This window comes from Scyliorhinus torazame, chromosome 20, assembly GCF_047496885.1.
Source record: "Scyliorhinus torazame isolate Kashiwa2021f chromosome 20, sScyTor2.1, whole genome shotgun sequence".
Taxonomy (NCBI): domain Eukaryota; kingdom Metazoa; phylum Chordata; class Chondrichthyes; order Carcharhiniformes; family Scyliorhinidae; genus Scyliorhinus; species Scyliorhinus torazame.
Window position 1 is genome coordinate 82721145 of NC_092726.1, and position 13057 is coordinate 82734201.

The 13057-nt window shown below is 44.4% G+C and overlaps 1 non-coding gene across 1 annotated transcript; it reads left to right on the top strand.

Annotated features, from left to right (window-relative positions):
* Positions 1 to 2804: 2804 nt before the first annotated feature.
* Positions 2805 to 2877, top strand: trnam-cau (transfer RNA methionine (anticodon CAU)). Its single transcript has one exon. It is a non-coding gene; the product is annotated as a tRNA-Met (tRNA).
* Positions 2878 to 13057: the final 10180 nt, after the last annotated feature.

The window sequence follows — 13057 nt, forward strand, 5'->3', positions numbered from 1 at the left end:
AACATCCTTCCTCAGAAAGGGAGGCCAAAACTGTGCACAATATTCGAGGTGTGGCAGCAACACATCCCGGCATCTGTACTCGAAATTTCTTGCAATGAAGGCCAAAATACCATATTATAATACTAACCATTTTTGTCACAAGTATGAAGTTAATGCGAAAAGCCCCTCGTTGCCACATTACGGCGCCTGTTCGCGTAAGCTGGATGGAATTGAACCCACTGCTGGCCTTGTTCTGCACTAGAAACCAACGGTCGAGACCACTGAGCTCTTCCAGCCCTTAACCTTCTTTACCGCCTGTGCATCTGCATGCTTACCTTCAGCGACTGGTGCGCAAGGACACCCAGGTCCCGCTGCACACTCCCCTCTCCCAAATTACAACAATCAGGTGGCAATCTCCCTTCCTGTTTTTGTTTCCAAAGTGATTAACCTCATACTTATACAAATTATACTGCATCTGCCATTGATTTCCCCACTCACCCAACCTGTCCAGAGCATGCTGTTGGATTCCGGCATCCTCGTCACAGTTCACCCTCCCACCCAACTTGGTATCATCTGCAAGCTTTGAAAAATGTTCATTTACATATTCCAGCAGCCGCTTTGCCGATACTTATTTGAATCTGAACGTTGGTGGAGGCAAATGGAGCCGCGGTGCAGCCTTGTGGGAAACTCCGACGGTGCTCTCTGTTATACACTGGCCGCCAAAAAACACTCTGGAACAATTCGGGAGAGTGGGAATCGAATCAATATCATTCGTCATCTGAAGATGAATAAATACAGATCTCCTTGTTGCACGAGAATGGTGTTGTGCATCCAGTGCACTGAAAATTAAACTTGTTAAACCTGAAGCGACATTTGCCCCTGTAACTTAGGTTTGAAGTGAATACAGAATGCAAACCTGAAGCACGGGTCTGGATGGAAACCTTGTCAGGTGGAGTATTGTATATTTCTGCATATATTGGTTGGTAGAAACCAGATGGTGAGTCCCAGCCGCCCGTGAGAGGACCTGTTGGAGGAACGATTAGCATATTGTTACATTCATAGTTAGACATATAATTCCAGATTGACTCATTTCAAATCTCCCTCTTTGTCGAGGCTGTATTTGTACCAGGGAACACAGAGCATTACTTTGTGTCTCTGGATGATTGGCCCAGTAATATTTCCACTGACTCGATTTCAAGGAACAGTAACGAAGGGATTTCCGGGCCACTATTGTTCTGTCCATCAGATATGAATCAAAATAACTTGGTGCGAGTTAAGATACAGGGAGCAGTTTTGTTTCTCAGCCCCAATCATAGTGGTCCACAAGACAAAGGTTCATCAGATTCTATAGCCAACATTCTGTATGGAAAATGTCGCCAGCCTGTCGCCAGCCGGTCACTAATCCATACCAAGCTTGACGGAGCAGGACTTTCCCCCACTTTACCTGTCTGTTAGTGTGGCCTTGGAAAGAACTTTCAAGGTGTTTTGATATTCCTTGGTATATGAAGTCTTTGGACCTGAAGCAGAGCTTCTGACTCGGCTGTGGGCCCAGTACTCACTGCACCACCAGCAGCGATACACTCATATCAGAGTGTTTGTTGTGCTGGGATGCAGAATGTAAAAGATAGAAAATGTTCCATCACTTCTGAAAATGGCGGATGATTCCGTTCAGAGAAGTTGACAGTGGACATCGGCACAGACTGTGCAGGCTTACAACGAACACTGAATGGAACAATATATATAAGCAGCTAAAGAAAATACTGAGCTCAGAGTTTAAAGTGTTTTCATTCAATGTGTTGATCGATTGTTACAAAAATGAAACTAATTTCGTGTCTCCTGGACGGCTGATGAAAATTCCCTATTTTAAGTGCAATGTTTTGAATCTATTCAAAGATGTGCAGGTTAGTCGGATTGACCATTCTAAATTTCCCCTTAGTGCCTATGGTTAGGTGCGGTTACGGGAATAGAGGGTCGGATCAGGCCGACGTCGGGTGCTCTTTCGAAGGGTTGGTGCCGATTAGATGGGGCGACTGGTCTCCCTCTGTACTGTACAGTTTTTATGATTCTATGATGTTACTGTTTCTCGAATACCTTGAACGAAATGACTGACCAATAGCATGTTATTTTCTGTCTTACAACCGACTGGGTACAGTTTGGGGAAAGAGACATTGAAGAGAAGATAAAGCAACATTCAAAATTCAGTGTGAGGTGCACAATCCGATTCGAGCCGCACCTTTTATTGACATCTTCCTCTGCATTACTGTCACCAGGGCGAATAACTCACAGATCAATAGGACTCCGAGTGATATGCAGATAACAAGAGGAATGGAAGTGCTTTCATCTTCAGGAGCTGTATTAAAGATTCAGGAAAGTTTTCACAGATATAGCTTTCACCGTGTAATTTTCAATGTTTACATGATTATCATTTTGAGCAATCCTCACAACAAGGCAATTCCAATGTCCAATTATTCCCCGAATATAAAAATAATAATAATATTGAATGATTTCTATCAACGAGATGTACCTCCAGATGTGGATGGAGAAGAAGTTGGAGAGAAAAGCGGATCTGTGGAACATGTTGAAAAAAATAAACAATTATTTGGGTTTGATGTTCGAAATTCAGCTGTTATTCTTAATTTATAAACGTGCTTCATATTCAGCACCAAGAACCAAACACCACTGTCCAGCTCAAGCTCCCACCACTCTGTGCGATGCTTACCGGAACAAACCACACTGGCGTCTTCCTTGTGATCACAGTCAGCTTGAGGCCACAATGATAAAGGACAATCAGAGAGAAAGGATTCATTTCCAGTGCACTTCTCAGAGCCTCGTTAGCGCAGTAGGCAGCGCGTCAGTCTCATAATCTGAAGGTCGTGAGTTCGAGCCTCACACGGGTCACTTGTTTTATGACTGAAACATGGCTAAGGGAGGGGCAGGACTGGCAGCTCAATGTTCCGGGGTACAGATGCTACAGAAAGGATAGAACAGGAGGTAAGAGAGGAGGGGGAATGGCGTTTTTGATTAGGGAGAACATCACGGCAGTACTTAGAGGGGATATATCCGAGGGTTCGCCCACTGAGTCTATATGGGTGGAACTGAAAAATAAGAAGGGAGAGATCACCTTGGTAGGACTGTACTACAGGCCCCCAAATAGTCAGCGGGAAATTGAAGAGCAAATATGTAAGGAGATTACAGATAGCTGCAAGAATAATAGGGTGGTAGTAGTAGGGGACTTTAACTTTCCCAACATTGACTGGGACAGCCATAGCATTAGGGGCTTGGATGGAGGGAAATTTGTTGAGTGTATTCAGGAGGAATTTCTCATTCAGAATGTGGATGGACCGACTAGAGAGGGGGCAAAACTTGACCTCGTCTTGGGAAATAAGGAAGGGTAAGTGACAGAAGTGCTAGTGAGAGATCACTTTGGGACAAGTGACCATAACTCCATTAGTTTTAAGATAGCTATGGAGAATGATAGGTCTGGCTCAAGAGTTAAAATTCTTAATTGGGGCAAGGCCAATTTTGATGGTATCAGACAGGAACTTGCAGAGGTAGATTGGGGGAGACTGTTGGCAGGCAAAGGGACGGCTGGTAAATGGGAGGCTTTTAAAAATGTGTTAACCAGGGTGCAGGGTAAGCACATTCCCTTTAGAGTGAAGGGTAAGGCTGGTAGAAGTAGGGAACCCTGGATGACTCGAGATATTGAGACTCTGGTCAAAAAGATGAAGGAGGCATATGACGTACATAAGCAACTGGGATCAAGTGGATCCCTTGAAGAGTATAGAGATTGTCGAAATAGAGTTAAGAGGGAAATCAGGAGGGCAAAAAGGGGACATGAAATTGCTTTGGCAAATAATGCAAGGGAGAATCCAAAGAGATTCTACAGATACATAAAGGGGAAAAGAGTAACTTGGGACAGAGTAGGGCCTTTTAAGGATCAACAAGGGCATCTATGTGCAGAGCCACAAGAGTTGGGTGAGATCCTGAATGAATATTTCTCATCGGTATTCACGGTGGAGAAAGGCATGGATGTTAGGAAACTAAGGGAAATAAATAGTGATGTCTTGAGAAGTGTGCATATTACAGAGGAGGAGGTGCTGGAAGTCTTAAAGCGCATCAAGGTATATAAATCCCCGGGACCTGATGAAATGTATCCCAGGATGTTGTGGGACGCTAGGGAGGAAATTGCGGGTCCCCTAACAGAGATATTTGAATCATCGGCAGCCATAGGTGAGGTGCCTGAAGATTGGAGAGTGGCGAATGTTGTGCCCTTGTTTAAGAAGGGCAGCAGGGAAAAGCCTGGGAACTACAGACCGATGAGCCTAACATCTGTAGTAGGTAAGTTGCCAGAAGGTATTCTGAGAGACAGGATCTACAAGCATTTAGAGAGGCAAGGACTGATTCGGGGCAGTCAGCATGGCTTTGTGCGTGGAAAATCATGTCTCACAGATTTGATTGAGTTTTTTGAGGGGGTGACCAAGAAGGTAGATGAGGGCAGTGCAGTAGACGTTGTCTACATGGACTTTAGCAAAGCCTTTGACAAGGTACCGCATGGTAGATTGTTGCAGAAGGTTAAAGCTCACGGGATCCAGGGTGAGGTTGCCAATTGGATTCCAAATTGGCTGGACGACAGAAGGCAGAGGGTGGTTGTAGAGGGTTGTTTTTCAAACTGGAGGCCTGTGACCAGTGGTGTGCCTCAGGGATCGGTGCTGGGTCCACTGTTATTTGATTTATATTAATGATTTGGATGAGAATTTAGGAGGCATGGTTAGTAAGTTTGCAGATTACACCAAGATTGGTGGCACAGTGGATAGTGAAGAAGGTTATCTAGGATTGCAACGGGATATTGATCAATTAGGCCAGTGGGCCGACGAATGGCAGATGTAGTTTAATTTAGATAAATGTGAGGTGATGCATTTTGGCAGATCGAATCAGGCCAGGACCTACTCAGTTAATGGCATGGCGTTGGGGAGAGTTATAGAACAAATAGATCTAGGAGTACAGGTTCATAGCTCCTTGAAGGTGGAGTCGCAGGTGGACAGGGTGGTGAAGAAGGCATTCGGCATGCATGGTTTCATTGGTCAGAACATTGCATACAGGAGTTGGGACGTCTTGTTGAAGTTGTACAAGACATTGGTACGGCCACACTTGGAATACTGTGTGCAGTTCTGATCACCCTATTATAGAAAGGATATTATTAAACTGGAAAGAGTGCAGAAAAGGTTTACTAGGATGTTGCCGGGACTTGATGGTTTGAGTTATAAGGAGAGGCTGGATAGACTGGGACTTTTTTCCCTGGAGCGTAGGAGGCTTAGGGGTGATCGTATAGAGGTCTATAGAATAATGAGGGGCATAGATAAGGTAGATAGTCGACATATTTTCCCAAAGGTAGGGAAGTCTAAAACTAGAGGGCATAGGTTTAAGGTGAGAGGGGAGAGATTCAAAAGGGCCCAGAGGGGCAATTTCTTCACTCAGAGGGTAGTGAGTGTCTGGAATGGGCTGCCAGGGGTAGTAGTAGAGGCGGGTACAATTGTGTCTTTTAAAAAGCATTTAGATAGTTACATGGGTAAGATGGGTATAGAGGGTTATGGGCCAAGTGCGGGCAACTGGGACTAGCTTAATGGTAAAAACTGGGCGGCATGTACTGGTTGGGCCGAAGGGCCTGTTTCCATGCTGTAAACTTCTATGATTCTATGATTCTATGATCCATCCAGGTAGAACCGTTACCCTGGCCAAAAGCGGCCCCTCCTGGTGCCAATAGAGGGGGACCACACTCCAACTGCCTGCACACAACTCTGGCATCGTTCATATCCCTGGAATCATCACAAACCGTGCCCCAAGTGCTGTTACACAATATCGCCACTCTCCCGGAGCATTTGGTGTCACCTCCCGCCAAGCGCAAGATTTGTCCTGAATTTGTCAAAGCAAAAATAATTATTACACTTGACGTGACACAAGCGCAGAATACAATCAGGCAGCTGTTAGAAAAGACGAAGGAGAACCTGATTCTCCACCGCAGTCCTTGAGACTTTAGTGTGGTCCCTTTATTGTGTTTCCCCTGTTGATAAGACAGACATGTTGAATGAAGATGACATTAATATGTGAAATTACATCCGCAAACAAAGTAGTTTATTGTGTCACCTGAACAAACAATATCCGCATCTTCCCGATGATCACAGTCGTGTTGACCCCACGGGTCTACCTGACATTGCCAAAGTGTCGTCTCATGTGACAGATATTCGATCTCATCGAGCCAAATGTGGCCGGTACCCATTCCAAATGATTTAGCGTCATAGTCAATGAAATCGGCGGTGCCGCACTCTTAACTGTTTACAGATCACATCTGCATCACGGTTCTCCAGTTTGTCAGAGCACACTGTGCCCCAGGTCCCAGTGGAGAACACTTCCGCTCTCCCCTCACAGCGATGCTTTCCATTAACAAGACGTGGCTCTTTGTGCTCTATCAATGAAATAACAAACATCTAGTTGCTTCTACTGATCAATTGTGTATCCAGAATGCATTGCAATATATATGTTGCGCCAGTTGAGTGAACATTTTCATTGATATTATTTCAGAACATTAACTGAAACGAGCAGCTGAAATCAAACGATACAGTCCATAATAAGTAACTGTGAATTACAAACCAGACATTTACATGATGTACCGCATTGAATGACTAGGAAACTTTGCAAAGTTTAGTGTTGGGTCGAGTTACTGGGTTATGGGGATAGGGTGTGGAGGTGTTGACCTTGGGTAGGGTGCTCTTTCCAAGAGCCGGTGCAGACTCGATGGGCCTTATGGCTTCCTTCTGCACTGAACATTCTATGATAATCTATGATGAATGTGTTACTTTAAATCAGCCTGGATTGTCAGCAGAGCTTTGACAAATTCCCACATTGTTAACTCAGGTCAGAAAATGAGAAACCAGCGAGTCAGTAGGAAAGTTGCCGTAAAATTAGCTGTAAATTATTCTGTTAGTTAAATAGCAGAAGTACGAACGGGATGTTCACATGGATTGGTGCTGGTCTTGCTGTTCCTGATGATATACATCAACTAGTCGTACTTTGCCCTCACAAGTAAAAGTTCCAAATTTATAGGAGGCAGAAAATGGGGCTAGCAGTTAATTCTGAAGAGGACTGCACAATATATAACAGACACGATGGGCCGAGAGGTCTTTTCTGTGCTATGGATCTGTATGACCCTGTTACGACCATCTGTTGTACGAATAACATTCACAGTGAGTTCAGGAGAACATGTTTTTCTTCTGATTGCCAGAAAGTTGGAAGAAAGTGAAACTCAGAAAACATAAGATACTTGAGGCGGACAGCACCGATGCTTTTACAGTGAGTGTATAAACGGAAGTGAGAGGAGAAAGAATCGGAAGGGAACATAGATCAGGTAGGCTGAACCAACGTTTTAATGCTATTTGTGTGCAGAATAAACGCCACACATGGCGTTAGTCCGACTAACCTCCGTCAGTGCTGTTCCGACCAAATCGCGGATATATCTTCAGTATGAAACTTCGCTTATAACTGAAGGAAATACGATATTTACCTGAGCACATGATCTCCACATCTTCTTTATGATTACAGTCGTGGTTTCCCCACAATGCATGGGGGCATTGCCAGATAGACGATTCGTTCACTGAGCAGTCCAGCTCATCAAGCCAAATGGTGCCGGTGCCTGGTCCAGACGGAGCAGGAAATGGAAGCTGCAATGCACTTCGACAACCCAGCTGTTTGCAAACCACTTCAGCGTCTGTCAGGTCCCAGGAATCGTCACAAACTGAGCCCCAGATCCCAGAGTAATAAATCTCCAATCGGCCAGCACACCGGCTTGCCCCGTCAGACAGTCTTAACTGTTTGTGTCCTGATAGAAAACAATGCAGTGGAATATTATCCTTCGAACACAAATTCATATCACTGCTTAATTCAAACTATTGTGTAATAGCCGCTGAATTAAAATCTCCCTTTCAAGCTGCTGTTCACAGGTAAACGAATACTTGTTGTCCAACACTTTTGTAGTCTTACCTAAATGTATAATATGGTGACTGGAAACTAACGCCGTGAAGGCAATGTGGAACTGATCTTCAATGGGACGTAGGGAAATTCCTGTTCCGAAAATCTGAATCAACCGATACAAATCATTTGGAAATTGATAAAGCGCACAGTGGTTAGCACCGCTGCCTCACCCCGCCGCGGTCCTAGGATTAATCCCGGCCCTGGATCACTGGCAATGTGGAGAATTCACATTCTCCCCGTGTCTGCGTTGTTCTCACACCCACAACCCAAACATGAATAGCGTATGGTGATTTGGTCACGCTAAATTGCCCGTTAATTGGAAAAAAATAGTGGGTACACTCAATTTATTTTATAAAATCTGCACCGTGGTTTTCGGGATTGGCCCATTCTATGCTGGATAGAATGTTTCGCCCGCAATTGTCTAATTATGCTCATTAATTAGTCTAAACACAAGCCCTTTAAGCAAACATTTTATGTTATGTTTTTCACTGCATACTGTTTTGCTGCCCATATTTAATCAGATATCGCCATAACGTTCTTAATGGTACAAATCAAAAAATGTTCAAAGGGTTGGTAGCATCATTGAGAGAAAAAGCGGCTTAACAGCTAAAGCACTGACCCTCCCCGCGAATTCACCACACTTCCGGCTGAAAGGTTCAGAAGATCCATGTTCTTTCAAGACAGGAAAATTTCTCAAATGCCTAGCTGGGAAAACAATCTTGCTCCCTTCAAAAACGCTAATGCAAACAACACTTTCAAAAGTGAACCGCGCAAATTTGATCTCACCAGTAATGCCCACCGCAATTACATTCCCTCACACACACCCCGCCTACCAAAATCACCTATTTGATCCATCCTGCACTTTCATCCTATAATATAATTTAGCTTTAGAATATCATTGTCATGTTCAAATGCACAAATACATCAATCGATCCCCGACACTTAATGAGGAGGCGTCTTCGTAGTGGTATTGTTACTGGACTACTAATGCCGAGACCTGGGGATAGCTCTGGGGGCGCGGCTTCTAATCCCATCTTGCGAAATGGTGGAATTTGAATTCAACTAAAATCTGTAATTGGACGTCTATTGATGACCATGTCACCATTGTCGATTGTCGTAAAAACCCATCTCGTTCACTAATGCACCTCAGGGAGGAAATCTGTTGTCCTAACCCGCTCTGACCTACATGTGACTATAGCCCCATACACCAATGCGGTTAAGTCTTAACTTCCCCCAGTCTGAAATAGTCTAGCACTCCACTCAGTTCAAGGGCAATTAGATTTGGGTAACAATTGCTGGCTCAGACAGCGACGCCCGCATCACAAGAACGAACAAAAATAAATCAACAGCTCCGACATTGGCTTTTGACAGACAATATCAGAATTCCTTTACATAAACCTTTCCTCTCCCTTTCAGTTGCGCTGTTGAAACCTACCCCTTTGACCAATTCATTTGTCATCGTTGTCATTGGTCCTTATTGGCTTTATCTGTATTTACTGTGGGGCGGGACCTAGAGATTTATAACGTTGTTCAATCTGTCAGCATAGTTCCAAATATGTGTTATTACTGCCCATGTTCACCCTGGCTCCAGTGTTAAATAATTGGTCCACAGGCCCCTGAGGAAGAAATGACATGTTCCCATTGCCCATGACACATTTCCCATTCATTTCAGTCACAGTGACCTGTTTATTCACCAGAACACAGAACCCCAACGTCGATGCTGTCAGTGTGAGGCGACTTCGGTGGGAATGAGCTGCAGTTCCAGAGATGCGATTCGTTTCCTTTACAATGGACATAATTCACCCTCTCCGTATTGTGAAGAGTTATATGCGGCTATCGCGGCACCGCAGCGCAGCTGTCTGCAGACCACGTTAGCGTAATTCAGGTCCCAGAGGCGGTCCTGGACTCTGCCCCAGCTGCGGTTGTAGTAAATCTCCACTCGGCCATGACACCTGCTACCCCCATTCATCAATCTCAGTGACCAAGTTTCATCTGTGTGAAGTGAGACGTTGAGAAGAATGGTAACAGTGAAACAAACGAACGCAGATTTAGATCATCTTTACCCCGGACTGCTTCTCTGGTGCAAGAGTGAAGGGTGTGACTGAGCGGATGCTGAGCACTGTCAGGCAGGAAGCTGAATAGTCAGCATTCGTGGTCCGTGTCAGAAACAATGACATAGAGGGATAGAGTCATGCAAATACTGTTTATAGAAAGCCAGAATTCGCTTGCACGTTGGCCGGTATATGTAGAAAGATCCTTATTAGGTACTGCACCAAATGCAACTCTGTTTTTTTAACATTAGCAAACGCATGTACACCTAGCTGGAGATTAGATGCTGGGGTTTGGACATAAATTTCCTCCAATATGGGCAATAGTTCTGCGGAAGAGGGATCAGGGAATGTTGGGATAGGTTGCAGCTGAACGCAGTCGCGTCCCATATCCTTCCGGTTCAACTGGCTAGTCCCATCGGTATGGTCAGGACAGATTTGGCAAACATTTTGGAGCTATGAGGTAACATTAGGGGAAATCAATCACGTGCAGAGAATCGTTACAGGCAGCAAGCACGAGAGGAGGGAATATCTGGGATTACAGAAGAGAATGTAACTCCTTTGAAATTAAGCTTGCAGTCTAGGGATGTAAATTCAGAGTGTGGGAAAAAAATTGCCAGCAATGCCGAATACCGAGAACTATGATTCTGCCATTGCAAAGGTGAATTGTCTCAAACAGCTGCAGGAATATGCAAAATGAAAAAAAAAATAGAGACATTAAGGAGGAGACCAAAGTCCCGCAAACAGCCATGTAAGAGTGGCCAATAATCTGTCCTGTGTGATATTGGGTGAAAGAAAATACAGGAGTGGACACGCGGGACTTCTCCTCTAATTACCCTCAATGTAGTGCTGAGGATTTTTTAACTTCCCGATTTGACCGGGTGTTCAGAACCCTGAGGGTTCTGTGTAACACAGATATGGACTCAATGTTCCCGTCGGCATAGGGCGAGGATGAGAGGAGTGGCAGATTTAAAATATTTGACAAAATAACAATTGTGACCTCAGAGTACTTTCATAGGCAGTGAGTGGTTTGGATCGGAAATGGACAGTGTGGGTATAATGGAGGTGAAGATCAATCATGTCATTGAAAAGAGAATTGATCAATTATGTGGAAGGGAAATAATACTGTCTGCGAGGGCACTCCAGGGCTGTGACGAGGTGAGTTACATTTCCAAAACGCTTGCACGGTCACGATGGACCGAATGGCCGCCTCATTTTCTGTACCACATTTTACTTTGCTCTGATTATCTGGATTGAGGGCACTCACCCGAGCAGATGACACTGGCTTCATTTCCATGGCAGCAGCTAAAATCGTCCACGGATGAAAGCGGACACTCCCACAACTGGGACTCGTTCCCGCCGCACCTGTAGTTCTCCTTCCACACTGGGCCGGTTCCCTTTCCAAAGGGAGCACCTCTCGTGATATTCTTTACCGCCCCGCACTGAAGATGCTCACAGATCATACTGGCGGCTTCTAAACCAAAGTAACCATCACACAGCGTCCCCCAGCGGTCTCCGTGTAACACCTCCACCCGTACTGAGCACCTAACCTGGCCACCAATCAATCGGGGATCATGTTGTCCTGTTTCGGATATAAACACGGACCCACGTAACTGGTCGATAACCATTAGAATAATCACACGTCAAAGGTAAAGAAAGTAAATTATACCATCGCACCTATACCCACTGCTCATGTTCCCCACATGATCATTTTAAAGGAGTTAAAATGGTGCGGGACACTTTGAAGAAGCTGCCTCAACTCAAATGTGAGTGTTCATCCTGAAAATCAATCTGATGGAATATTGCCGATTATAGAGGGTTTAAAGGCGACATTGTATAGATTCCAACTAAGTATAAGCTGTTTAATTAAGCTTTGCATGATTAGGCCAGTTTGAAAGACGTATCGGAAAGACTCAGTCCTGAGTTGACTGAATTATGTTTAAAATGTTGAAGGACCATCAATGTTTAGACAGGGCGCTGATCGGGAAATGCAGAAAGAGGCCGTTTATCGGAATAATTTTAATTCTTCGGGATATGACGGTATTGGAAAATTCTCCATGTATTGTTCACTTCTATACACCACTGCTTGAAAACTGCCCACTACAAGTGCTGGTGTCCGAATGTTAACCGGGCATTTGCAATTATGTTACTGAGCTAACTTGATTAATTTCTACCGGCAGCAAAAAATGACGGAGATACTTGATGTACCAAAATGGTGAGAACAGTTTTTTCACAGCTCCAGGCCCCAGGCTCGGTTCCCGGCTTGGTTCACTGTCTTTGCGGAATCTGAACGTTCTCCCCGTGTCTGCGTTGGTTTCTTCCGGGTGCTCCGGTTTCCTCCCATAGTGGAAACATGTGCAGGTTAGGTGGATTGGCCATGATAAATTGCCCTTAGTATCCACAAAAGGTTAGGTGGGGTTACTGGGTTACTGGGATAGGATGGAGGTGTGGCCTTATGTTGGGTGCTCTATCCACGGGCCGGTGTTAACGTGATGGGCCGAATTGCCTCCTTCTATTACTGTATGATTATACCTCTTATTTCCGTTTTGTCAATACCCTAGATCTTTATCTGTTAACAATGTAAACACAGTTAATTACTAAATTACCTATTTTTATAGTCCATTAAGTGGATCATGACTGGGGAGACAGAGCTTGTCTATTGAAGTGTTCGATATAGAATGTTACATCAGTGTGTAATTAGCAATGATAATTTGTTGTTTTCAGAAGATCAATTAAAACGTAGACATTTGCCATAATCAATATCCGTGCTTACTTTGAAAGGCCACGCCAGAAATATGAAATTAATCACTGATTGGCCGGGCATCGTGATTAGAACTGAATATCTCGGACTTGGATTGTCTTTTGCTCAGTTACTGAAATATTGGACAAAAATGATCTATTATTCATAATTCAACACTCACCAGAACAGATCACACTGACATCGTTGCTGTGAGTGCATTGGGTCCGATTTACTGGAACAAGAGGACAGTCCACCAGGCTTGTCTCGT